Genomic DNA, 25,796 nt, shown 5'->3' with positions numbered 1-25,796 from the left:
TTGCTGAATTTGGCAGCTAGCAGGAGAAGCCAGAAAGTGATCCGACACTTCACAAGGAACATTGGCAACTGGCAAGGGCTAATGAATCCTGCACACCTAAATATCCCAGTCAGAATTGTAATCAGCAGATACACCTGGCCAGAACTGCGACTCATAGACAACTGCATTCCCACCTACAACCACTGGAGGGAACCCAAGAGCAGAATTCACAACAGCTGCCTCAAGGAAGTCAGTCTCATACAGAGATAAAGCATCCTTCACCTTTACTGTGAGCCCCTCACAGAAATGACTACGGAGTGCGGGGTCATTTCACTTGGTGTCTGTGGTCCACCTCCGGAACTCAGAGCAATATTCCTCCATCAACTGGTCTCTTTGCTGAAGTTGACGCATTGTGGACTCAGCTCAGGAGACACGATCGAGGTCATGATATATTAGGCCCAGTGCCAGAAAAAATCCCTTCACCGTCTGAAGCAACTGAGAGTCAGACGAGAGAGAAAATGCCATTGCTTGGGGTTCCCCTTGTCACGCCCCCCAGAGAACCTGTCAGGTAAAGCGATCTTGGGCTCCACTATGGTTTGCTGGGGAGATGGGAGTCCCACACCAGATGTAGCAAGGTACTGCAAAACCACCATGTGTAAATCTGCCTCCTCCAGACTGAGCTGCTGCAGTTGATCTGTCAGAGCAGCCATTGGATCCATAATGGATCAGAAAAAATGGTTACGGTCAGAGCTAATGTCATGACACAGCTGTCGGGTGACCCAAGACCAGGGGCTCCTTCCCTGTCCCTAACACTAGGGGGCCCCCTAGCTTGCCCTACTCGCCGACTCTCTTCTGAAGGTGAAGATGCCTGGGCCTCCACCCTTGCCTTATCTGCTGAGTTAGCCCTCTTTCTGTTCTCTTCCCCCAACCAGGGAATTGGAGCACTACTGAGCACCGTAATACACCAACCTGACAAACAGGGCAACACAAACAAGAGTTAACAGAAATTCTAGGTATAGAAAATATTCACTCACATATAACAGAGGAATGCTTCGGAGCATGGAGGTAGGGGAATAACCCAAAATAGAGAAGGATAGGGAATTGCCACACATACATACCAGGCAACAGTCTCTGATAACTCCTCCAACTCTCCTTCTCATATGAACTCCTTTCGTTCCGTTAGCCATGGAGCAAATGCTAGCTGTGACAAGGATTTGTAATAGAGTCCAAATTATAAAGGGGAAAGGAGTGGCTAACCGAGCTCAGCTGTGAGCACTTTTAGCTCCACACTGTCACGGTAACCCCATGACACAACCTTTCTCCATCAATTGTTCATTTTGTCACTCATTTAACTATATCCCGCAGTGTTATGTGTACTGAGGAAATTATCCAGCCCTTTTTAAAAGCTATAATAGAGTCTGCCATTACTACCTACGGTGGTCGGTAATTCCACAGTCTACAGCTCTAACTGTAAAGAGCCCTTTCCTATTTAGCTGTTGGAATAACCTTTCTTCCACCCGTGATGACTACCCCCTTAGTATGCCTTTTGGAAGAAATAAGTCATGTGCCATTCCTTTGTACTTACCACATTTCTAAGCTAAACAAGCACAACTTTTCCAACCTCTCATCATATGAGAGGCCTACCTATTCTTCCTTGTAATAATCTAGTTGCCCACCTTTGAACTGACATTAACTTCTGAATATTCTTTTTAAAATGTGGAGCCCAAAACTGGATCCCGTATTCTAGATGTGGCTTCACCAGTGATTTATAAAGAGGTAAAAATATGTTGAGATCGCAGGATTTTATCTCTCTCTTTAGACATCCTAAAATCTTTTGCGGTTGTTGCTTTACATTGATGCTCAGCTTACTTGTAACCAGAACACCCAAATCCTTCTCCTGTTCTTGTTCTGTAGTCCCGAGTATACTCCCATTTAATGTATATGCAGCAATAGGATTACTCTGACCTAGGTGCATTACTCTACATTTACCTACAATAAACCTTATTTGACAAGTGTTAGCCCATTCAGACATCTTATTCAGATCATTTTGCAATATTGTAATGTCAAGGTCAGATTTTAATATCCTACACAGTTTGGTGTCATCCGCAAAGATTGACACTTTTAATCCCATCCACAGAGTCATTAATAAAGAGGTTAAACAGAATCGGTGCTAGCACAGATCCCTGTGGTCCCCACTGCTGACTATATCACATTTAGAGAAAGTACCATTTATGATGACTTTGTTTCCTGTCTTTTAGCCAATTCCTTACCCATCTGCATATAGTTTCCCCAGTCCTTGCTTCGGTTTCTTCAGTATAAGGCTGTTATGTGGTACAGTATCAAATTCCTTTGCAAAGTCCAGATAAATCACATCAGCCACTTTACCAACATCCATATTTGCACTTACCTCATCATAGAAACTCAACATGTTGGTTAGACATGACCTATCTTTCATGAATCCATGCTCGTTGTCAGTTAATATATTATTATCTGCATTATATCTGTGCAGGTCATCTCTTATAATGCCCTCAAAAACTTTGTATACTACTGATGTCAGGCTTACCGGAGGGTAGCTGCCTGGATCCATCTTCTTACCTTTCTTATATATCGGCATCACATGAGCCATCCTTCAATTTTGTGGCACCAATCCTGTTACAAGAGAGTCTAAGAATATAAGATACAGCGGTTTGTCAATTACTGAGCTCAGTTTACTGAATATCCATAGATGAATGCCATCTGGGCCGAGGGATTTCTCAATGTTTAATTTGCTCAGACGTAGGTGTACTTCTTGTGTTAAACTAGTTATATCAAGTAGTGAACTTTGATTTTTGCCTAATGGAAAGATCCCTGGAACAGTCGGTTCATTCGTGAACACGGTTGAAAAGTGCCTGTTTGATATCAGGCTTTTCTTTGTCCTCTATAATTATCTTGTTATTATCGTTTTTTAAGGGGCTGATAACATCTGTTTTTTTCTCTTTGGCATTGATGTATTTATACAATTTTTGGGGATATATTTTAATGTCTCTGGTGATTTGTTTCTCTGTAGATAACTTTGCTAGCTTGATTTCTTTTTTACATTTCTTATTTAGATTTTTATACTCCTGAAATGCTATTTTTGTATTCTCGGCCTCGAGAATCCTGAATACCATTTGTTTTTGTCTAATTAAACTTTTTACTGCTTTATTTATCCATGATATTTTTTTTTTTACTCCTGGACATTTTATTACCAGAAGGAATAAGTTTTCTATGGGATTATTGTACTATATCCTTAAACATGCCCAATTTATGTTTGGTATCCCAAGTTACCATGACATGGTCCCAGTCTACTCGATTAAGCTCTTCCCTTAATTTGTTGAAATCAGCTTTCTTAAAGTTCCAGGTTTTTGCGTTTACCCTTTTGAATGTTTGATTGAAAATTACATTGAAACTTACCATATTATGGTCACTGCATCCCAAATGTTCCCAGACCTGTAGATCTGAAATTGTATCTGGTCTATTTGACAACACCAGATCCAGCAGATTACCTCCCCTGGTTGGTTCATCTACCAGCTGAGAGAGGTAATTGTCCTGAACTATTGATAAGAACTTGCAGCTGTTAGCACAACCAGAATATTCTATATCCCATTGAATGTCTGGATAGTTAAAATCCCCCATAAAAAGGATCTTATTATTTGCTGCCTTTTTAATTTGCTCCTGTACCTGTTCAGCTATATTAGGAGGCTTGTAGCAAACTCCAGTTAGCAGCTTTCCATTATTGCCATCCCCATGTACATTTACCCATAGTGACTCTACATTGTCGCAGCTCCCCCCAATGTCTTCATTGAACACAGGTCCTAAGTTGGATTTAACGAAAATATACACTCCTTCAGCTTTTTTTTGTCTTTCCTGTCCTTTCTAAATTTTGTGTATCCCTCTACATTTTTTACCCAGTCATGGCTTTCATCCAGCCACGTTTTTGTAATGGTCACCATATCATATTCTGTGACTGACATAAGAGTCTCCAGGTAATTACATAGTAACATAGTAACATAGTTAGTAAGGCCGAAAAAAGACATTTGTCCATCCAGTTCAGCCTATATTCCATCATAATAAATACCCAGATCTACGTCCTTCTACAGAACCTAATAATTGTATGATACAATATTGTTCTGCTCCAGGAAGACATCCAGGCCTCTCTTGAACCCCTCGACTGAGTTCGCCATCACCACCTCCTCAGGCAAGCAATTCCAGATTCTCACTGCCCTAACAGTAAAGAATCCTCTTCTATGTTGGTGGAAAAACCTTCTCTCCTCCAGACGCAAAGAATGCCCCCTTGTGCCCGTCACCTTCCTTGGTATAAACAGATCCTCAGCGAGATATTTGTATTGTCCCCTTATATACTTATACATGGTTATTAGATCGCCCCTCAGTCGTCTTTTTTCTAGACTAAATAATCCTAATTTCGCTAATCTATCTGGGTATTGTAGTTCTCCCATCCCCTTTATTAATTTTGTTGCCCTCCTTTGTACTCTCTCTAGTTCCATTATATCCTTCCTGAGCACCGGTGCCCAAAACTGGACACAGTACTCCATTTCATTTTGATTGCTAGACTTCTTGCATTTGCCAGCAGACATTTAATACTATTAGCACATTTGTTACTCTTACTCATCTCCCTACTTTACTTCCTACTCAGCTCCCTACTTTACTTGCATCTCTGCCCCCTTAAATCCTCATTAACCCCTACTGTCTCATTCTCTCGATGTACTCTATCCCCTTATTAGCACAACTACCCTCCCTCCCCAGATCCTAGTTAAAAAGCTCCTCCATCCATCTGACCATTTTCCCCCAAGAACAGCATCACCCTACCCATTGAGGTACAGCTTGTCCCTACTGTAGAGCCTATATCCGACAGAGAAGTCGGCCAAGTTCTCCACAAACCCAAATCCTTCTCTTTTCTCTGTTATTTCTAGAGACAGGAAGTCTCTTTTCCCTGCAATAAATTAATCCCCTCTTCAACTCCTGACCCAGCTGCTCTGCTCATCCCCTTTGCCAGGGACTTTTGCAGTGACTCATGACTCATATAGGGAAAATTGACCTCCTGTTTCTACATAGAGCTCAGAAGGATTCTTCCGGTCAGTTTTTAATCACGTGATGTCATAGACCCAATGGAAAAGCGAGAAATTAACTGGGTAGAAAGGCAAAATGAGCAATTGTAAGTACACCGTGCCATATAATACGATTGCAATATATTAAGAGGATAAAAATTTGAATGGGAGTGCTTCTTTAAGAAAAGTAATCCCCAAGTGGTTTGCAGATTTGTAAATAAACAAACTCATATAGTTCTCAATCAGTATTGGCTCTCCACTGCTGCTCTATTTTTCTAGTTTTGCTGAATGTGAAAAAAGCAAAACTAAATCAGTCTATTTGGAAAAATCCGACAGAATCCCACCAATGTAATAGGAACACAGCTATAGTAGGAATTAAAACATAACCTTTATTAGGTACGAAGTAAAATACTCAAAAACAACAAATAATGTCACCCCAAAACAAACGAAAATATAATGGTATTAAATGATGTAACCTGTCAGGTAAGACATCACTTATGGGTGATACCAATATAGACTAATAGTGAGGACAGTCATAATAAATTGTAAAATATACTGCCCCACATTCTCAAGATACCTCTAGTGAATGACAAAAGCACGTAAATGCAAAAAATGTTCAGCCAGGTAACCTTGTGTGTATAGGTATTGGCAGGTATCAGAAAAATAAATGCGCGGGAGGGGGGTAAGACAAATACGGTAGAAATCATATACAGTACCAATATTTAAAACAGGAATGATCTCACCAATTGCCGTGACTCAGGTCAGTGTAGCCCATGGTTCGCTGAGAAGGAAAAATCCATGAAGCAGCGATGTAAGGAGACAATACCCTGTCGATCCCTAAGAGGGCTAACCAAAAGCCTATATCCCCAAACTCCCGCCCTTACAAGGGCAGTCCACAGCTACCCCTGAGCAAAAATTAACATGGGACATTCTTACAGGGAGAGTGCAGGGCATGATTTTTGCTCAGGGGTAGCTGTGGACTGCCCTTGTAAGGGCGGGAGTTTGGGGATATAGGCTTTTGGTTAGCCCTCTTAGGGATCGACAGGGTATTGTCTCCTTACATCGCTGCTTCATGGATTTTTCCTTCTCAGCGAACCATGGGCTACACTGACCTGAGTCACGGCAATTGGTGAGATCATTCCTGTTTTAAATATTGGTACTGTATATGATTTCTACCGTATTTGTCTTACCCCCCTCCCGCGCATTTATTTTTCTGATACCTGCCAATACCTATACACACAAGGTTACCTGGCTGAACATTTTTTGCATTTACGTGCTTTTGTCATTCACTAGAGGTATCTTGAGAATGTGGGGCAGTATATTTTACAATTTATTATGACTGTCCTCACTATTAGTCTATATTGGTATCACCCATAAGTGATGTCTTACCTGACAGGTTACATCATTTAATACCATTATATTTTCGTTTGTTTTGGGGTGACATTATTTGTTGTTTTTGAGTATTTTACTTCGTACCTAATAAAGGTTATGTTTTAATTCCTACTATAGCTGTGTTCCTAGTTTTGCTGAATCCAATCATTGAGCTTGGCAACTCTGCTGGCCTAGCTCAGTCGATGGCTGCAGCTGTTATATAAATTGCCATTAATGACGTTGTCTAAGGCAGTGGACCCCAACCTTCCTTACCTTGAGAGTCACATTCAGCTCTGAAGGGATGGGCACGAGCCACATCCAGGACCGCCCCCCCCCTCACCCCCATACATTAGTGACACCCAAAGCCCCCCTTACTGGTATAATGACGGCCACAAATTCCCTATAAAACACAGAAACCTTGTGCTCCCTCCTTTATAGGCATTTTACTTACATTCAGAGGTCCCCACCTTATTCAAATGTGCATCTAGATTTGCTCTTCTGTGCAGGACTGCTCTCAAAAGTCACCATCTGGTGACCTTCCCTTCATAGCTGTCTGTTACACCTGGTACTAATGCAACAAGCTGGCAGACAGCCACGAGCCACAGATCATGGACCCGCGAGCCACATATGGCTCCGGAGCCACAGGTTGGATGAAAATATATATTTTCCAAATGGCTTAAATTAGTATAAAAAATAAAATTAATTGCTGGTCCCCAATTGTCTCTTTCCTGTCCCATCTCGATACATCAGTTATCCAGATAACAATATTGCTAAAAAGTTTATTAGAGTTTTGTTGGCGCTTGTCCTCCTTGTGTCCTTCATGAAAAGATTTCTGCTTTTTTCCCAAGTTTTGTTATGTTGTAGGAACATTTTTAGTTTCCAATATATTCTACACATTATATGAAACATTTGTTCTAGGAGCACAGTATAGAAAAGCACTTGGACATTTGGAAGTTGTAGTAATTAATACAGTAATTGAATCTGTGTGATAATTGCAGACAATATGGTGAACAGTGAGGTGTTGTTTATGTGGCTAGGAGCCTACAAAAAGCCACAATGTACAATGGGTGTTCAATACATATTGGAAGATAATCCTTACTGCAAAAATTATGTATAGTCAGACAGCAACTTCTGGCAGAGTTACTGAGGAAGCTTAGCCCATTTCCTCATGAGCAATGACCTTTAGTTAACTACGGTAATATTTTTGATTTGTCAAAAAAATGAAGAGATGAGATGATTGCCTTGTACAAACAAGGAAAAGGAAACTAAAAAGACGATAAAGGCATTTAATATTTCTAAAGATATAGGTGGTTCATAGTTATAGGAACACTGGCAACACTACCCGAATGTGGCAGAAAGATGAAGTGGTCACCATCTGAAACCAGATACTTGAGCAGGCAGGTCATCAAAAACCATTAAGTATCTGCAGAAGACCTACAGCAAGACTTGGTGACAGCAGACACTAAGGTTTCTATTTGTACAGAAAAGAGCATAGAAAATCCTGAAGGTTCCTATTCCCTAAGTCCAAGAAGACATTTACCTTTACTGACCCAAAAGTTCAAGGAACGTTGTCTTAAGTATGCTCAAAACCATATAAATCATCCACAGAAGTGTTGTGATTCTGTTCTTTAGAGCCATGAAACAAAACTAAAACTTTTCGGTCCAATAGATCAGAGGTATATTTAGAGTAAAAAAAAAGAAGCACGCGAGAAAAAGATCACCTTGTCTACAGTGGAGCATGGTGAGGCTCGCTGATGCCTACAGTGAAGCATGGTGGGGGCTTCCTGGTGACTACTTTGGAGCATGGCGGTAGCTTTTCATTTCATCTGGCACTAAAAATCTGCAGCATGTGGAGGGCAAGATGGATTCAATCAAGTGTCAGGAAAATCATGTCTTTGGTAATGCACAAATTGTCTCTTCAGAGAAAAAGTGGACTTGAAATCTATAGCGCCACCTGTTGGAAGTAGCGATCCTACAAGTCACAATCAACCCTTTAACGAGTCTTGCAATCCGACTTAGGATTAAAGCCAAATCAGTATCTCAATTCTCAGACACGGTGTTTCGGGCTGTTGGCCATCGTCAGTGCGAAGCATGAGAACTGATTTGGCTAGGTGAGAGGCTCTGGACTGAGGTCTAAGGGGTAATGTTTATCCTTGGGGAGAGTGACATACCAGCTTTGGCTTGTCAAGGTAAGGAGGCTTATTTGCCATGCTCCTCTGGGAAATGTAATATGCAAATTGCCTCTTTTTGGTGAGGAATCCCAAGCTCGGACATCATTGTATCTTAGAACATTACAATGACTCCAAGCATAACCAAAAGTCCACCAAGATTTGATTTCAGAAGAAGCCCTAAAAGATTCTGAAATGGTTGTCACAGACTTGAACACCATAGAAAATGTTTGGGTGCATTGAAGACTTCATTGCAGCATGCTAAAACAAGAGTATTTCGTGAACTGAAAGCCATAAGAAATTTCTCAGGAACGCTGTCAGAAGCTAGTATCCGCGTATGCATTAAGTATGCAGCAGGTCATAATAGTCAAATGGTGTTCTAATAAGTACAAAAAAGTTTGTTACGAGTTTGTATGAAGGTAGTGAATAATTCTGAGTCAGTTTGGAGATGCCTCTTGTTATATAAGTTGTGTTAATATATTTATCATTTTCTTGTTTGAAAGTTTGTACATTTTGCTAATAAACCTAATTTGCAATGAAGGGTTAATAATTTTGATTGCAACTGTATGTATTGTACATATGTGCTGTAGCTAATGAATGACAAGTAGAAGACCACTGTGTGACTACTGTCCCGCTTCTCCATATCCAATGCAGGAAACATTCCTGCGGCACACCTAGGCTTTAACCAAATGTTTCTGTTGGATTTTCACATTCTCCAGCTTTACCCATGTATTTAAAGGGACTCATTTTCTTTTTCTCAGGTTCCCACTTTTATATATGTAATGTGCTGGGGAATATTATGTTATTATTAGTCATTGTAATTGGCCAAAAGTTTAACCAAACATGGTCAACAACATTAGTTCTGGAAATAATAAAGACTTTGGAATAAATAGTTTGTTCTTAAAAATGTAGCATTCCCACTTAGAACACGTACATATAGTATGTGGGTGCATAGAGTACTAACTACCATGATTATGTTGACCACTGCCGCGGCTGCCTCAATTGTAGAGAAGCAAATAAAAAGCCTCTTTTTCAGCATGCTGTCTGTAATGCATTTTCCTCCGTGTTGTAGCATTTGGCTTCATACCGTGGCACATGTTGAAAAGAGAACAATTGTACGGATTAATCCTTATCATTTTGTGCATTAATCAAATGGATCAGTGGGAGGAATACGACTGGGAACAATACTTTAGTTTCGTGTTGTTGAAGTTTTTAAGCAACAACTTTTCAACCTTCTGTCATGTCTAGTGAATGGAGAACAATAAAAAAAAGGCAAGTGTCCAATTATTCTCCATCACAAGACATAACATCAGCTGTCTCTGAGATGAGGAGGAGGACAAAGCACAGTAGAGAATTAATTTTTCGTTAGCTTCTACAACAGCAACTCATTAACCCCTTTCTGACATCGGACGTACTATCCCGTCGAGGTGGGGTGGGCCCCCATGACCATAGACGGGATAGTACGTCCAGCGCGATCGGCGGCGCTCACGGGGGGAGCGCCGCCGATCGCGGCCGGGTGTCAGCTGCCTATCGCAGCTGACATCCGGCACGATGTGCCAGGAGCGGTCACGGACCGCCCCCCGCACATTAACCCCTGGCACACCGCGATCAAAGATGATCGCGATGTGCCGGCGGGGCAGGGAAGCATCGCGCAGGGAGGGGGCTCCCTGCGGGCTTCCCTGAGCCCACCGCAGCAACGCTATGTGATCGCGTTGCTGCGAGGGTCTTACCTCCCTCACTGCCTGCTCGAGCCCCGGAACCAAGATGGCCGCGGATCCGGGTCCTGCAGGGAGGGAGGTGGCTTCACAGAGCCTGCTCAGAGCAGGCACTGTGAAGCAGTCTGCACTGCTCTCAGATCGGTGATCTGACAGAGTGCTGTGCAAACTGTCAGATCACCGATCTGTGATGTCCCCCCCTGGGACAAAGTAAAAAAGTTTAAAAAAAAATTTTCAAATGTGTAAAAAAAAAAATAAAAAAAAATATTCCAAAATAATGAAAAAAATAAAAAATATTATTCCCATAAATACATTTCTTTATCTAAATAAAAAAAAAACAATAAAAGTACATATATTTAGTATCGCTGCGTCCGTAACGGCCCGACCTATAAAACTGGCCCACTAGTTAACCCCTTCAGTAAACACCGTAAGAAAAAAAAAGAGGCAAAAAACAACGCTTTATTATCATACCGCCGAACAAAAAGTGGAATAACACGCGATCAAAAAGACAGATATAAATAACCATGGTACCGCTGAAAACGTCATCTTGTCGCGCAAAAAACGAGCCGTGATACAGCATCATCAGCAAAAAAATAAAAAAGTTATAGTCCTGAGAATAAAGCGATGCAAAAATAATTATTTTTTCTATAAAATAGTTTTTATCGTATAAAAGCGCCAAAACACAAAAAAAATGATATAAATGAGGTGTCGCTGTAATCGTACTGACCCGAAGAATAAAACTGCTTTATCAATTTTACCAAACGCGGAACGGTATAAACGCCTCCCCCAAAAGAAATTCATGAAAAGCTGGTTTTTGGTCATTCTGCCTCACAAAAATCGGAATAAAAAGCGATAAAAAAATGTCACGTGCCCGAAAATGTTACCAATAAAAACGTCAACTTGTCCCGCAAAAAACAAGACCTCACATGACTCTGTGGACCAAAATATGGAAAAATTATAGCTCTCAAAATGTGGTAACGCAAAAAATATTTTTTGCAATAAAAAGCGTCTTTCAGTGTGTGACGGCTGAAAAATCCGCTAAATAACCCGCTATAAAAGTAAATCAAACCCCCCTTCATCACCCCCTTAGTTAGGGAAAAATTAAAAAAATGTATTTATTTCCATTTTCCCATTAGGGCTAGGGTTAGAGCTAGGGTTAGGGCTAGAGCTAGGGTTAGGGCTAGGGTTAGGGTTAGGGCTACAGTTTGGGTTGGGGCTAAAGTTAGGGTTCGGGTTGGGGCTAAAGTTACAGTTAGGGTTTAGATTACATTTACAGTTGGGAATAGGGTTGGGATTAGGGTTAGGGGTGTGTCAGGGTTAGAAGTGTGGTTAGGGTTACTGTTGGGATTAGGGTTAGGGGTGTGTTGGATTAGGGTTTCAGTTATAATTGTGGGGTTTCCACTGTTTAGGCACATCAGGGACTCTCCAAACGCGACATGGCGTCCGATCTCAATTCCAGCCAATTCTGCGTTGAAAAAGTAAAACAGTGCTTCTTCCCTTCCGAGCTCTCCCGTGTGCCCAAACAGGGGTTTACCCCAACATATGGGGTATCAGCGTACTCAGGACAAATAGGACAACAACTTTTGGAGTCCAATTTCTCCTGTTACACTTGGGAAAATACAAAACTGGGGGCTAAAAAATAATTTTGGGGGGAAAGATTTTTTTTTTTTTTTTCACGTAAACTGTAGTGAAACACTTGGGGGTTCAAAGCTATCACAACACATCTAGATGAGTTCCTTAGGGTGTCTAGTTTCCAAAATGGTGTCACTTGTGGGGGGTTTCTACTGTTTAGGTACATTAGGGGCTCTGCAAATGCAAGGTGACACCTGCAGACCATTCCATCTAAGTCCTCATTCCAAATAAAGCTTCTTCCCTTCCGAGCCCTCCCATGCGCCCAAACAGTGGTTCCCCCCACATATGGGGTATCAGCGCACTCAGGACAAATTGGACAACAAATTGTTGGGCCCAATTTCTCATGTTACCCTCGGGAAAATACAAAACTGGGGGCTAAAAAATAATTTTTGTGGGAAAAAAATTTTGTTTTATTTTTACGGCTCTGCATTATAAACTTCTGTGAAGCCCTTGGTGGGTCAAAGCGCTCAACACACCTCTAGATAAGTTCCTTAGGGGGTCTACTTTCCAAAATGGTGTCACTTGTGGGTGGTTTCAATGTTTAGGCACATCAGTGGCTCTTCAAACGCAACATGGCATCCCATCTCAATTCCTGTCAATTTTGCATTGAAAAGTCAAACGGCTAGGGTTGAGCGAAACGGGTCGAACATTTTCAAAAGTCGCCGACTTTTGGCTAAGTCGGGGTTTCATGAAACCCGATCCGACCCCTGTGCGGGGTCGGCCATGCGGTACGCGACTTTCGCGCCAAAGTCGCGTTTCAATGACGCGAAAAGCGCCATTTCTCAGCCAATGAAGGTAAACGCAGAGTGTGGGCAGCGTGATGACATAGGTCCTGGTCCCCACCATCTTAGAGAAGGGCATTGCAGTGATTGGCTTGCTGTCTGCGACGTCACAGGGGCTATAAAGAGGCGTTCCCGCCGACCGCCATCTTACTGCTGCTGATCTGAGCTTAGGGAGAGGTTGCTGCCGCTTTGTCAGAAGCAGGGATAGCGTTAGGCAGGGTCCATTAACCACAAAACCGCTTGTGCTGCAGCGATTTGCACTGTCCAACACCACCCTCGGTGTGCAGGGACAGTGGAAGTTTTTTTTTTTTTTTTTTTCCCCTCAGCGCTGTAGCTCATTGGGCTGCCCTAGAAGGCTCCCTGATAGCTGCATTGCTGTGTGTACGCCGCTGTGCAAACCAACTGCTTTTTTCAAAGCACAAATCCTCTTGTTCCTTCCTTTCTGCACAGCTATCTTTTTTGTTTGTCCACACTTTTTATTTCATTTGTGCATCAGTCCACTCCTTATTGCTGCCTGCCATACCTGGCTGAGATTACTGCAGGCAGGGAGATAGTAGCTGCCTGCCATACCTGGCTGAGATTACTGCAGGCAGGGAGATAGTAATTGTAGGACATTCCCTGTTTTTTTTTTTTGTTTTTTTTTGGTGGGAGATTAAGATTGGCAATTTGGCATTTCTGCTAGAGTGCCATCCCTGTGTGTGCCATCTCTCTCACATAGTGGGCCATAGAAAGCCTTTTCATTTTTCTGTATTTTTTTTGTGGGGTGTATAAATTCTCCCTGATAAAAATACAGTGGGAGATTAATATTGGCCTTTGGGCTTGTGTGCCAGTCCTGAGTGTGCCATCTCTCTCACAAATAGTGGGCCATAGAAAGCCTATTTTTTTTTTTTTGGGGTTTTATAAATTCTCCCTGAAAAAAAGGGAGATTAATATTGGCCTCTGGGCTTGTGTGCCAGTCCTGAGCGTGCCATCTGTGCCAGCCCTGAGCGTGCCATCTCTCTCACAAATAGTGGGCCATAGAAAGCCTATTTATTTTTTTTTTTGGTTTTATAAATTCTCCCTGAAAAAAAGGGAGATTAATATTGGCCTCTGGGCTTGTGTGCCAGTCCTGAGCGTGCCATCTGTGCCAGCCCTGAGCGTGCCATCTCTCTCACAAATAGTGGGCCATAGAAAGCCTATTTAATTTTTTTTTTTGTTTTATAAATTTTCCCTGAAAAAAGGGAGATTAATATTGGCCTCTGGGCTTGTGTGCCAGTTGTGAGCGTGCCATCTGTGCCAGTCCTGAGCGTGCCATCTCTCTCACAAATAGTGGGCCATAGAAAGCCTATTTAAATTTTTTTTTGGTTTTATAAATTCTCCCAGAAAAAAAGGGAGATTAATATTGGCCTCTGGGCTTCTGTGCCAGTCCTGAGCGTGCCATCTGTGCCAGTCCTGAGCGTCCCATCTCTCTCACAAATAGTGGGCCATAGAAAGCCTATTTTATTTTTTTTGGGGGTTTTATAATTTCTCCCTGAAAAAAAGGGAGATTAATATTGGCCTCTGGGCTTGTGTGCCAGTCCTGAGCGTGCCATCTGTGCCAGCCCTGAGCGTGCCATCTCTCTCACAAATAGTGGGCCATAGAAAGCCTATTTATTTTTTTTTTTTGTTTTATAAATTTTCCCTGAAAAAAGGGAGATTAATATTGGCCTCTGGGCTTGTGTGCCAGTTGTGAGCGTGCCATCTGTGCCAGTCCTGAGCGTGCCATCTCTCTCACAAATAGTGGGCCATAGAAAGCCTATTTAAATATTTTTTTGGTTTTATAAATTCTCCCAGAAAAAAAGGGAGATTAATATTGGCCTCTGGGCTTCTGTGCCAGTCCTGAGCGTGCCATCTGTGCCAGTCCTGAGCGTCCCATCTCTCTCACAAATAGTGGGCCATAGAAAGCCTATTTTATTTTTTTTTTGGGTTTTAGAAATTCTCCCTGGAAAAAAAAAGGGAGATTAATATTGCCCTTTGGGCTTGTGTGCCAGTACTAAGCGTTCCATCTCTCTCTCTCTCTCTCTCAGTCAGTGGGCCATAGAACGCCTATTTTTGGTTTTATTTGTTTTATAAATTCTCCCTGAAAAAATCATTTTATTTTATTTGGTTTCTAAATTCTTCCTGATAAAATCTTTTTTTTTTTATTATTTTTTTTTCTAAAGTCTCCCTGAAAAAAAAAAAAAAAAACAGTGGGAGATTAATATTGGCCTTTCTGCTTGTGTGCCAGTCTTGACTCCTGGGTGTGCCATCTCTCTCTCTCTCTCTCTCTCTCTCTCTCTCTCTCCAATTGTGGTCCATAGAAAGCCTATATTTTTTTTCCTTGATTTGGGTTCTAAAATCTACCAGAGAAAATAACTACATCAATCATTGGTAGAAAAATATTGGCCTCTGGGTTTGTGTGCCACTCCTGACTCCTGTGTGCGTCATCTCTCAGTCAGTGGGCCATAGAACGCCTATTTTTGTTTTTATTTGTTTTATAAATTCTCCCTGAAAAAATCATTTTATTTTATTTGGTTTCTAAATTCTTCCTGATAAAATCATATTTTTTTTATTATTTTTTTTTCTAAAGTCTCCCTGAAAAAAAAAAAAAAAAACAGTGGGAGATTAATATTGGCCTTTCTGCTTGTGTGCCAGTCTTGACTCCTGGGTGCGTCATCTCTCAGTCAGTGGGCCATAGAACGCCTATTTTTGGTTTTATTTGTTTTCTAAATTCTCCCTGAAAAAATCATTTTATTTTATTTGGTTTCTAAATTCTTCCTGATAAAATCACATTTTTTTTATTATTTTTTTTTCTAAAGTCTCCCTGAAAAAAAAAAAAAAAAACAGTGGGAGATTAATATTGGCCTTTCTGCTTGTGTGCCAGTCTTGACTCCTGGGTGCGTCATCTCTCAGTCAGTGGGCCATAGAACGCCTATTTTTGGTTTTATTTGTTTTCTAAATTCTCCCTGAAAAAATCATTTTATTTTATTTGGTTTCTAAATTCTTCCTGATAAAATCACATTTTTTTTATTATTTTTTTTTCTAAAGTCTCCCTGAAAAAAAAAAAAAAAAAACAGTGGGAGATTAATATTGGCCTTTCTGCTTGTGTGCCAGTCTTGACTCCTGGGTGCGTCATCTCTCAGTCAGTGGGCCATAGAACGCCTATTTTTGGTTTTATTTGTTTTCTAAATTCTCCCTGAAAAAATCATTTTATTTTATTTGGTTTCTAAATTCTTCCTGATAAAATCACATTTTTTTTATTATTTTTTTTTCTAAAGTCTCCCTGAAAAAAAAAAAAAAAAACAGTGGGAGATTAATATTGGCCTTTCTGCTTGTGTGCCAGTCTTGACTCCTGGGTGCGTCATCTCTCAGTCAGTGGGCCATAGAACGCCTATTTTTGGTTTTATTTGTTTTCTAAATTCTCCCTGAAAAAATCATTTTATTTTATTTGGTTTCTAAATTCTTCCTGATAAAATCACATTTTTTTTATTATTTTTTTTTCTAAAGTTTCCCTGAAAAAAAAAAAAAAAAACAGTGGGAGATTAATATTGGCCTTTCTGCTTGTGTGCCAGTCTTGACTCCTGGGTGCGTCATCTCTCAGTCAGTGGGCCATAGAACGCCTATTTTTGGTTTTATTTGTTTTATAAATTCTCCCTGAAAATATCATTTTATTTTATTTGGTTTCTAAATTCTTCCTGATAAAATCATATTTTTTTTATTATTTTTTTTTCTAAAGTCTCCCTGAAAAAAAAAAAAAAAAAAAAAAAAAAAAAAAAACAGTGGGAGATTAATATTGGCCTTTCTGCTTGTGTGCCAGTCTTGACTCCTGGGTGTGCCATCTCTCTCTCTCTCTCTCTCTCTCTCTCTCTCTCTCTCCAATTGTGGTCCATAGAAAGCCTATATTTTTTTTCCTTGATTTGGGTTCTAAAATCTACCAGAGAAAATAACTACATCAATCATTGGTAGAAAAATATTGGCCTCTGGGTTTGTGTGCCACTCCTGACTCCTGTGTGCGTCATCTCTCAGTCAGTGGGCCATAGAACGCCTATTTTTGTTTTTATTTGTTTTATAAATTCTCCCTGAAAAAATCATTTTATTTTATTTGGTTTCTAAATTCTTCCTGATAAAATCATATTTTTTTTATTATTTTTTTTTCTAAAGTCTCCCTGAAAAAAAAAAAAAAAAAAAAAAAAAAAAAAAAACAGTGGGAGATTAATATTGGCCTTTCTGCTTGTGTGCCAGTCTTGACTCCTGGGTGTGCCATCTCTCTCTCTCTCTCTCTCTCCAATTGTGGTCCATAGAAAGCCTACATTTTTTTTCCTTGATTTGGGTTCCAAAATCTACCAGAGAAAATAACTCCATCAATCATTGGTAGAAAAATATTGGCCTCTGGGCTTGTGTGCCACTCCTGATTCCTGTGTGCGTCATCTCTCACTCAGTGGCCCATAGAAAGCATATAGTTTGTTACATTTGTTTTCTAAATTCTCCCTGCAAAAATCTTTTTTTTTTTTTTTGGGGGGTTTCTAAAGTGTTCCTGAAAAAAATAAAAATAAAAAAAAAATAATAGTGTGACATTAATATTAACATTTGTGCTTCAGTGACAGTCCTGCGTGTGGGGCATCTCTCTAATTTGCAGCCACCAAAAAAAGAGTGTGTAACATTGGGCCTGATTTTCGCTGTGGTCTCACCAACCTGTAAAGGGGTAGCTAAATCATACTGAAGTTATAGCTCACCGTGTAAGTTGTGTGACTGCAACAAATAACGTTAGTTTGGTTACGTTTTTAAAACAATGAGGAAGTCTAGTGGAAGAGGTCGTGGCCGGGGGCGTTCATTGTCAGCTGGTAATGAGGGTAGTGGTAGTGGTGGAGCATCAGGTGGTCGTGGGGGAAAAAATATTGCACCTAAGTCTGGAGCTGTGGAGCCAGGTTCGTCGTCCGGCTACACAAGGCCTCGAACGCTCCCTTTTCTGGGATTAGGAAAACCGCTTTTAAAGCCGGAGCAGCAAGAGCAAGTTTTGGCTTATCTTGCTGACTCAGCCTCTAGCTCTTTTGCCTCATCTCGTGAAACTGGTAAAAGTAAAAGCAGCGCGTCGTTAGTGGATGTTCACGGTCAGGGACAAGTCACTTCCTTGTCCTCTTCAGCAAAAACAACAACAGAGAAGAATGCAGCAGGCGACACAACGGGTTACTCCATGGAGCTCTTTACACATACCGTCCCTGGCTTAGAAAGTGAAGCAGTTAACAGTCCATGCCCATTACAAATTGAATCTGACATGGAGTGCACTGACGCACAGCCACAGCCAGACTACTATGCTGGTCCTTTGACTCAGACCACAACATTGCCCTCGCAGGGTGCTGATCAAGAATCAGACCCTGATGAGACTATGTTGCCCCATCACGAACGCTATACCACCGAACGACACGGTGACACAGACGAAGTTGCGCAGGAGGTACAAGAAGAGTTATTAGATGACCCAGTTCTTGACCCCGATTGGCAGCCATTGGGGGAACAGGGTGCAGGCGGCAGCAGTTCTGAAGCAGAGGAGGAGGAGGGGCCGCAGCAGGCATCAACATCGCCACAGGTTCCATCTGCCGGGCCCGTATCTTGCCCAAAACGCGTGGCAAAGCCAAAACCTGGTGGAGGACAGCGTGGCCATCCGGTTAAAGCTCAGTCTGCAATGCCTGAAAAGGTATCCGATGCTAGAAAGAGTGCAGTCTGGCATTTTTTTAAACAACATCCAATTGATCAGCGCAAAGTCATCTGTCAAAAATGTTCTACTTCCTTAAGCAGAGGTCAGAATCTGAAAAGTCTCAATACTAGTTGCATGCATAGACATTTAACCACCATGCATTTGAAAGCTTGGACTAACTACCAAACGTCCCTTAAGGTTGTTGCACCCTCGGCCAATGAAGCTAGTCATCAACGCAACATCCCTTCCGGCAGTGTAGGACCACCATTTAGCGCACCACCTGCTGTATCTGTGCAGGTATCTTTGCCAGGCCAAAGCAGTCAGGGTCAGGGAATCACCAGTTTCGTAGTAGGAAACACTGCATCTAGGGCACCGGCGGCAACAATACCATCTCCCACCGTCTCTCAGTCTGCCATGTCCACCGGCACCCCCGCTAGTTCCACGATCTCCAGCTCTCCAGTCCAGCTCACCCTACATGAGACTATGGTTAGAAAAAGGAAATACTTAGCCTCGCATCCGCGTACACAGGGTTTGAACGCCCACATAGCTAGACTAATCTCGTTAGAGATGATGCCCTACCGGTTAGTTGAAAGCGAAGCTTTCAAAGACCTGATGGACTACGCTGTACCACGCTACGAGCTACCCAGTCGACACTTTTTTTCCAGAAAAGCCATCCCAGCCCTCCACCAGCATGTTAAAGAGCGCATCGTCCATGCACTCAGGCAATCTGTGAGCACAAAGGTGCACCTGACAACAGATGCATGGACCAGTAGGCATGGCCAGGGACGTTACGTGTCCATCACGGCACACTGGGTAAATGTGGTGGATTCAGGGTCCACAGGGGACAGCAAGTTTGGGACAGTTCTGCCTAGCCCACGGTCTAGTAAACAGTTGTCTGTAGCCGTTCGCACCCCCTCCTCCTCCTCCTCCTCCTCCTCGTCCTCCTGCAGAAGCAAGAGCTCGTCCACAGACCGCAGTCGCACAAACACTCCATCCGCACCTGCCACTGTTGCACACCAGGTCTCCCATTATGGGGCAGCTACTGGCATACGTCAGCAGGCTGTATTGGCTATGAAGTGTTTGGGCGACAATAGACACACCGCGGAAGTTCTGTCCGAGTTCTTGCAGCAAGAAACGCAGTCGTGGCTGGGCACTGTAGATCTTGAGGCAGGCAAGGTAGTGAGTGATAACGGAAGGAATTTCATGGCTGCCATCTCCCTTTCCCAACTGAAACACATTCCTTGCCTGGCTCACACCTTAAACCTGGTGGTGCAGTGCTTCCTGAAAAGTTATCCGGGGTTATCCGACCTGCTCCTCAAAGTGCGTGGACTTTGCGCACATATCCGCCGTTCGCCTGTACACTCCAGCCGTATGCAGACCTATCAGCGTTCTTTGAACCTTCCCCAGCATCGCCTAATCATAGACGTTGCAACAAGGTGGAACTCAACACTGCACATGCTTCAGAGACTGTGCGAACAGAGGCGGGCTGTTATGTTTTTGTGGGAGGATACACATACACGGGCAGGCAGTAGGATGGCAGACATGGAGTTGTCAGGTGTGCAGTGGTCGAAGATTCAAGACATGTGTCAAGTCCTTCAGTGTTTTGAGGAATGCACACGGCTGGTTAGTGCAGACAACGCCATAATAAGCATGAGCATCCCCCTAATGCGTCTGCTGATGCAAAGTTTGACGCACATAAAGGATCAGGCGTCTGCACCAGAGGAAGAGGAAAGCCTTGATGACAGTCAGCGATTGTCTGGTCAGGGCAGTGTACATGACGAGGTACCGGGCGAAGAGGAGGTGGAGGATGAGGAGGATGATGGGGATGAGTATATTTTTAATGAGGAAGCTTTCCCGGGGGCACGGGAAATTGGTGGCGTGGCAAGGCCGGGTTCTGGTTTTTTGAGGGACACAAGTGACGTAGATTTGCCTGCAACTGCCCCTCAACCAAGCACAACCGCAGATTTGACAACGGGAACTTTGGCCCACATGGCGGATTATGCCTTGCGTATCCTCAAAAGGGACACACGCATTACAAAAATGATGAACGATGACGATTACTGGTTGGCCTGCCTCCTTGATCCTCGCTATAAAGGCAAATTGCAAAATATTATGCCACATGAGAACTTGGAACTAATATTAGCAACAAAACAATCAACTCTTGTTGACCGTTTGCTTCTGGCATTCCCTGCACACAGCGCCCGTGATCGTTCTCACACGAGCTCCAGGGGCCAGCAGACCAGAGGTGTTAGAGGGGCAGAAATCAGAAGTGGCGTTGGCCAGAGGGGTTTTCTGACCAGGTTGTGGAGTGATTTTTCTATGACCGCAGACAGGACAGGTACTGCAGCATCAATTCAAAGTGACAGGAGACAACATTTGTCCAGTATGGTTACAAACTATTTTTCATCCCTTATCGACGTTCTCCCTCAACCGTCATTCCCATTTGATTACTGGGCATCCAAATTAGACACCTGGCCAGAATTGGCAGAATATGCATTGCAGGAGCTTGCTTGCCCGGCAGCTAGTGTCCTATCAGAAAGAGTATTCAGTGCTGCAGGTTCAATACTAACAGAAAAAAGGACTCGTCTGGCTACCCAAAATGTAGATGATCTAACCTTCATTAAAATGAACCACAACTGGATTTCAAAATCTTTTGCCCCACCCTGCCCGGCTGACACCTAGCTTTCCTATGAAAAGGTCTTGCCTGTGGACTATTCTGAATGACTTTTCCAATCTCGTAATTTTCTTCACCTGATTGTCCAGCATACGACATGTTTCCACCTCACGAAATGGCCAAACTCCCCACACAGGGCCGTGCTATCGCCACTTTGCGCTTGGACCCTTGAGAGTGCTGTTTGTCTGAAGAGGTGGGTGTGGCCGCTTTTGGTCGACGGCACTGCCACTGGGTCCCTCATAGTACAATAAAGTGTCTCTGGCGGTGGTGGTGCGCACCCAACGTCAGACACACCGTTGTAATATGAGGGGCCCTGTGCCTGTAACGCCGGCCACAAGACAGTTCCCCCCCCAGCTCAAACAGTGCTCTACCACTAGCAAAATTATCTCTCACAGCTTCACCAATGTGTAGTCTAGGCGCTGACATCCTTCAATGCCTGGCACTGACAATACCATTGTTTTGACATTTTAGTTATGTTAGGCCTTCGAAGCCTGTCTGCGGTCCCTTCTTTCTACAACTACTACACTGACCAGGCCACTGCTGGCCGTGTTACCCTGGAACCAATTTAAAAGTGCCTACAGTCAGCCCAATTTTGTTATGTTAGGCCTTCGAAGACTGTCTGCCGTCACTCCTTCCACTAGACTTCCACTGACCATACACTGCTGCCCATGTACCCCTGGAACCAATTTAAAGTGCCTACAGCCAGCCCAATTTTGTTATGTTAGGCCTTCGAAGCCTGTCTGCGGTCACTCCTTCCACTAGACTTCCACTGACCAGATCACTGCTGCCCGTGTACCCCTGGAACCAATTTAAAAGTGCCTACAGCCAGCCCAAGTTTGTTATGTTAGGCCTTGGAAGCCTGTCTGCGGTCACTCCTTCCACTAGACTTCCACTGACCAGACCACTGCTGCCCGTGTACCCCTGGAACCAATTTAAAAGTGCCTACAGCCAGCCCAAGTTTGTTATGTTAGGCCTTCGAAGCCTGTCTGCGGTCCATTCTTTCAACTACTACTACACTGACCAGGTCACTGCTGCCCGTGTACCCCTGGAACCAATTTAAAAGTGCCTACAGCCAGCCCAAGTTTGTTATGTTAGGCCTTGGAAGCCTGTCTGCGGTCACTCCTTCCACTAGACTTCCACTGACCAGACCACTGCTGCCCGTGTACCCCTGGAACCAATTTAAAAGTGCCTACAGCCAGCCCAAGTTTGTTATGTTAGGCCTTGGAAGCCTGTCTGCGGTCACTCCTTCCACTAGGCCTCCACTGACCACACCACTGCTGTCCGTGTACCCCTGGAACCAATTTAAAATTGCCTACAGCCATGTGTTATTATTTTAGGCCTTCGATGCCTGTCTGCGGTCACTCCTTCCACTAGGCCTCCACTGACCACACCACTGCTGTCCGTGTACCCCTGGAACCAATTTAAAATTGCCTACAGCCAGCCCAATTTTTTTATTTTAGGCCTTCGATGCCTGTCTGCGGTCCATTCTTTCAACTACTACTACACTGACCAGGTCACTGCTGCCCGTGTACCCCTGGAACCAATTTAAAATTGCCTACAGCCATGTGTTATTATTTTAGGCCTTCGATGCCTGTCTGCGGTCACTCCTTCCACTAGGCCTCCACTGACCACACCACTGCTGTCCGTGTACCCCTGGAACCAATTTAAAATTGCCTACAGCCATGTGTTATTATTTTAGGCCTTCGATGCCTGTCTGCGGTCACTCCTTCCACTAGGCCTCCACTGACCACACCACTGCTGCCCGTGTACCCCTGGAACCAATTTAAAATTGCCTACAGCCAGCCCAATTTTTTTATTTTAGGCCTTCGATGCCTGTCTGCGGTCCATTCTTTCAACTACTACTACACTGACCAGGTCACTGCTGCCCGTGTACCCCTGGAACCAATTTAAAATTGCCTACAGCCAGCCCAATTTTTTTATTTTAGGCCTTCGATGCCTGTCTGCGGTCCATTCTTTCAACTACTACTACACTGACCAGGTCACTGCTGCCCGTGTACCCCTGGAACCAATTTAAAATTGCCTACAGCCATGTGTTATTATTTTAGGCCTTCGATGCCTGTCTGCGGTCACTCCTTCCACTAGGCCTCCACTGACCACACCACTGCTGCCCGTGTACCCCTGGAACCAATTTAAAATTGCCTACAGCCAGCCCAATTTTTTTATTTTAGGCCTTCGATGCCTGTCTGCGGTCCATTCTTTCAACTACAACTACACTGACCAGGTCACTGCTGCCCGTGTACCCCTGGAACCAATTTAAAAGTGCCTACAGCCAGCCCAAGTTTGTTATGTTAGGCCTTGGAAGCCTGTCTGCGGTCACTCCTTCCACTAGACTTCCACTGACCAGACCACTGCTGCCCGTGTACCCCTGGAACCAATTTAAAATTGCCTACAGCCAGCCCAATTTTTTTATTTTAGGCCTTCGATGCCTGTCTGCGGTCCATTCTTTCAACTACTACTACACTGACCAGGTCACTGCTGCCCGTGTACCCCTGGAACCAATTTAAAATTGCCTACAGCCAGCCCAATTTTTTTATTTTAGGCCTTCGATGCCTGTCTGCGGTCCATTCTTTCAACTACTACTACACTGACCAGGTCACTGCTGCCCGTCTACCCCTGGAACCAATTTAAAATTGCCTACAGCCATGTGTTATTATTTTAGGCCTTCGATGCCTGTCTGCGGTCACTCCTTCCACTAGGCCTCCACTGACCACACCACTGCTGTCCGTGTACCCCTGGAACCAATTTAAAATTGCCTACAGCCATGTGTTATTATTTTAGGCCTTCGATGCCTGTCTGCGGTCACTCCTTCCACTAGGCCTCCACTGACCACACCACTGCTGTCCGTGTACCCCTGGAACCAATTTAAAATTGCCTACAGCCAGCCCAATTTTTTTATTTTAGGCCTTCGATGCCTGTCTGCGGTCCATTCTTTCAACTACTACTACACTGACCAGGTCACTGCTGCCCGTGTACCCCTGGAACCAATTTAAAATTGCCTACAGCCATGTGTTATTATTTTAGGCCTTCGATGCCTGTCTGCGGTCACTCCTTCCACTAGGCCTCCACTGACCACACCACTGCTGTCCGTGTACCCCTGGAACCAATTTAAAATTGCCTACAGCCATGTGTTTTTATTTTAGGCCTTCGATGCCTGTCTGCGGTCCATTCTTTCAACTACTACTACACTGACCAGGGCACTGCTGGCCGTGTACCCCTGGAACCAACATCAGAAAATATAAAAATAAGTATTTTGCTTATAAAAAAGAAAATACTGGTGAGATATCAAATGCAGACATTTTAACATTAAAAACAAACACACAACTAAAATCTGGTACAGTACTAAAAATGGCCACCAGCTACAATTACTTTCTCCTGCAAGTAGTTAACTGAAAGTTTTTTTAAATTGAAAACACACATATGGCATCCACCGAGTGTTGTCCTGTCGCGTCTTCTTTATATTATTGCCGAGAAGATGCAAAATAATGAAAATAATAAAATCATTAATTACCAAAATAATAGAGAAAGTCAACACCACATTGCAAATAAACATTCATTCCAAATAAAGAAGCAGGGCGCGTCCGAGGGTGAGTATATACCTAATAAGAATCTAATCACCCTCGGACGCGCAATGCTTATTTCCAACAGCCTTCCTTCCTAAGAATCATCCCTTCCGTGGTGTAGAGAGACGTTGTGTTACACTCCAAGGTGTTCCCCAGGTTGCCTTTCCTGAGCTTCGATCTACCGGCTCTCGTTTAGTAGTTGTTGGAAACTACGCTGCATTAGGCCTTCAAATTGGGTATGGGGTGTAGAGAGATGGTGTGTTCCACTCCAAGGTGTTCCCCAGGTTGCCTTTCCTGAGCTTCGATCTTCCGGCTCTCGTTTAGTAGTTCTTGGAAACTACACTGCATTAGGCCTTCAAATTGGGTATGGGGTGTAGAGAGAGGGTGTGTTACACTCCAAGGTGTTCCCCAGGTTGCCTTTCCTGAGCTTCGATATTCCGGCTCTCGTTTAGTAGTTGTCGGAAACTACGCTGCATTAGGCCTACAAATTGGGTATGGGGTGTAGAGAGAGGGTGTGTTACACTCCAAGGTGTTCCCCAGGTTGCCTTTCCTGAGCTTCGATCTTCATGCTCTCGTTTAGTAGTTGTCGGAAACTACGCTGCATTAGGCCTACAAATTGGGTATGGGGTGTAGAGAGAGGGTTTGTTACACTCCAAGGTGTTCCCCAGGTTGCCTTTCCTGAGCTTCGATCTTCCGGCTCTCGTTTAGTAGTTGTTGGAAACTACGCTGCATTAGGCCTTCAAATTGGGTATGGGGTGTAGCGAGAGGGTGTGTTACACTCCAAGGTGTTCCCCAGGTTGCCTTTCCTGAGCTTCGATCTTCCGGCTCTCGTTTAGTAGTTCTTGGAAACTACACTGCATTAGACCTTCAAATTGGGTATGGGGTGTAGAGAGAGGGTGTGTTACACTCTAAGGTGTTCCCCAGGTTTCCTTGCCATTGCTTCGGTCTTCCGACTCTCGTTTAGTAGTTGTAGAAAAGTACACTGCATTAGGCCATACAAAATGGGTATGGGGTGGAGAGAGATGGTGTGTTACACTCCAAGGTGTTCCCCAGGTTGCCTTTCCTGAGCTTCTATCTTCAGGCTCTCATTAAATTGTGGTTAAATGGAACAACTGCATTTGGCG

The 25,796-nt window shown here is 43.4% G+C and overlaps 1 protein-coding gene across 1 annotated transcript in view; it reads left to right on the top strand.

The window, feature by feature from the left end:
• B3GLCT (beta 3-glucosyltransferase) overlaps positions 1-25,796 on the top strand; it is a 715,243-nt gene that overhangs the window by 677,607 nt on the left and 11,840 nt on the right. The gene's annotated exons all lie outside the window — the stretch shown is intronic.

Source organism: Ranitomeya imitator, chromosome 3 (assembly GCF_032444005.1).
Source record: "Ranitomeya imitator isolate aRanImi1 chromosome 3, aRanImi1.pri, whole genome shotgun sequence".
Taxonomy (NCBI): Eukaryota; Metazoa; Chordata; class Amphibia; order Anura; family Dendrobatidae; genus Ranitomeya; species Ranitomeya imitator.
This window is presented reverse-complemented; position numbering and strand designations above follow the sequence as displayed.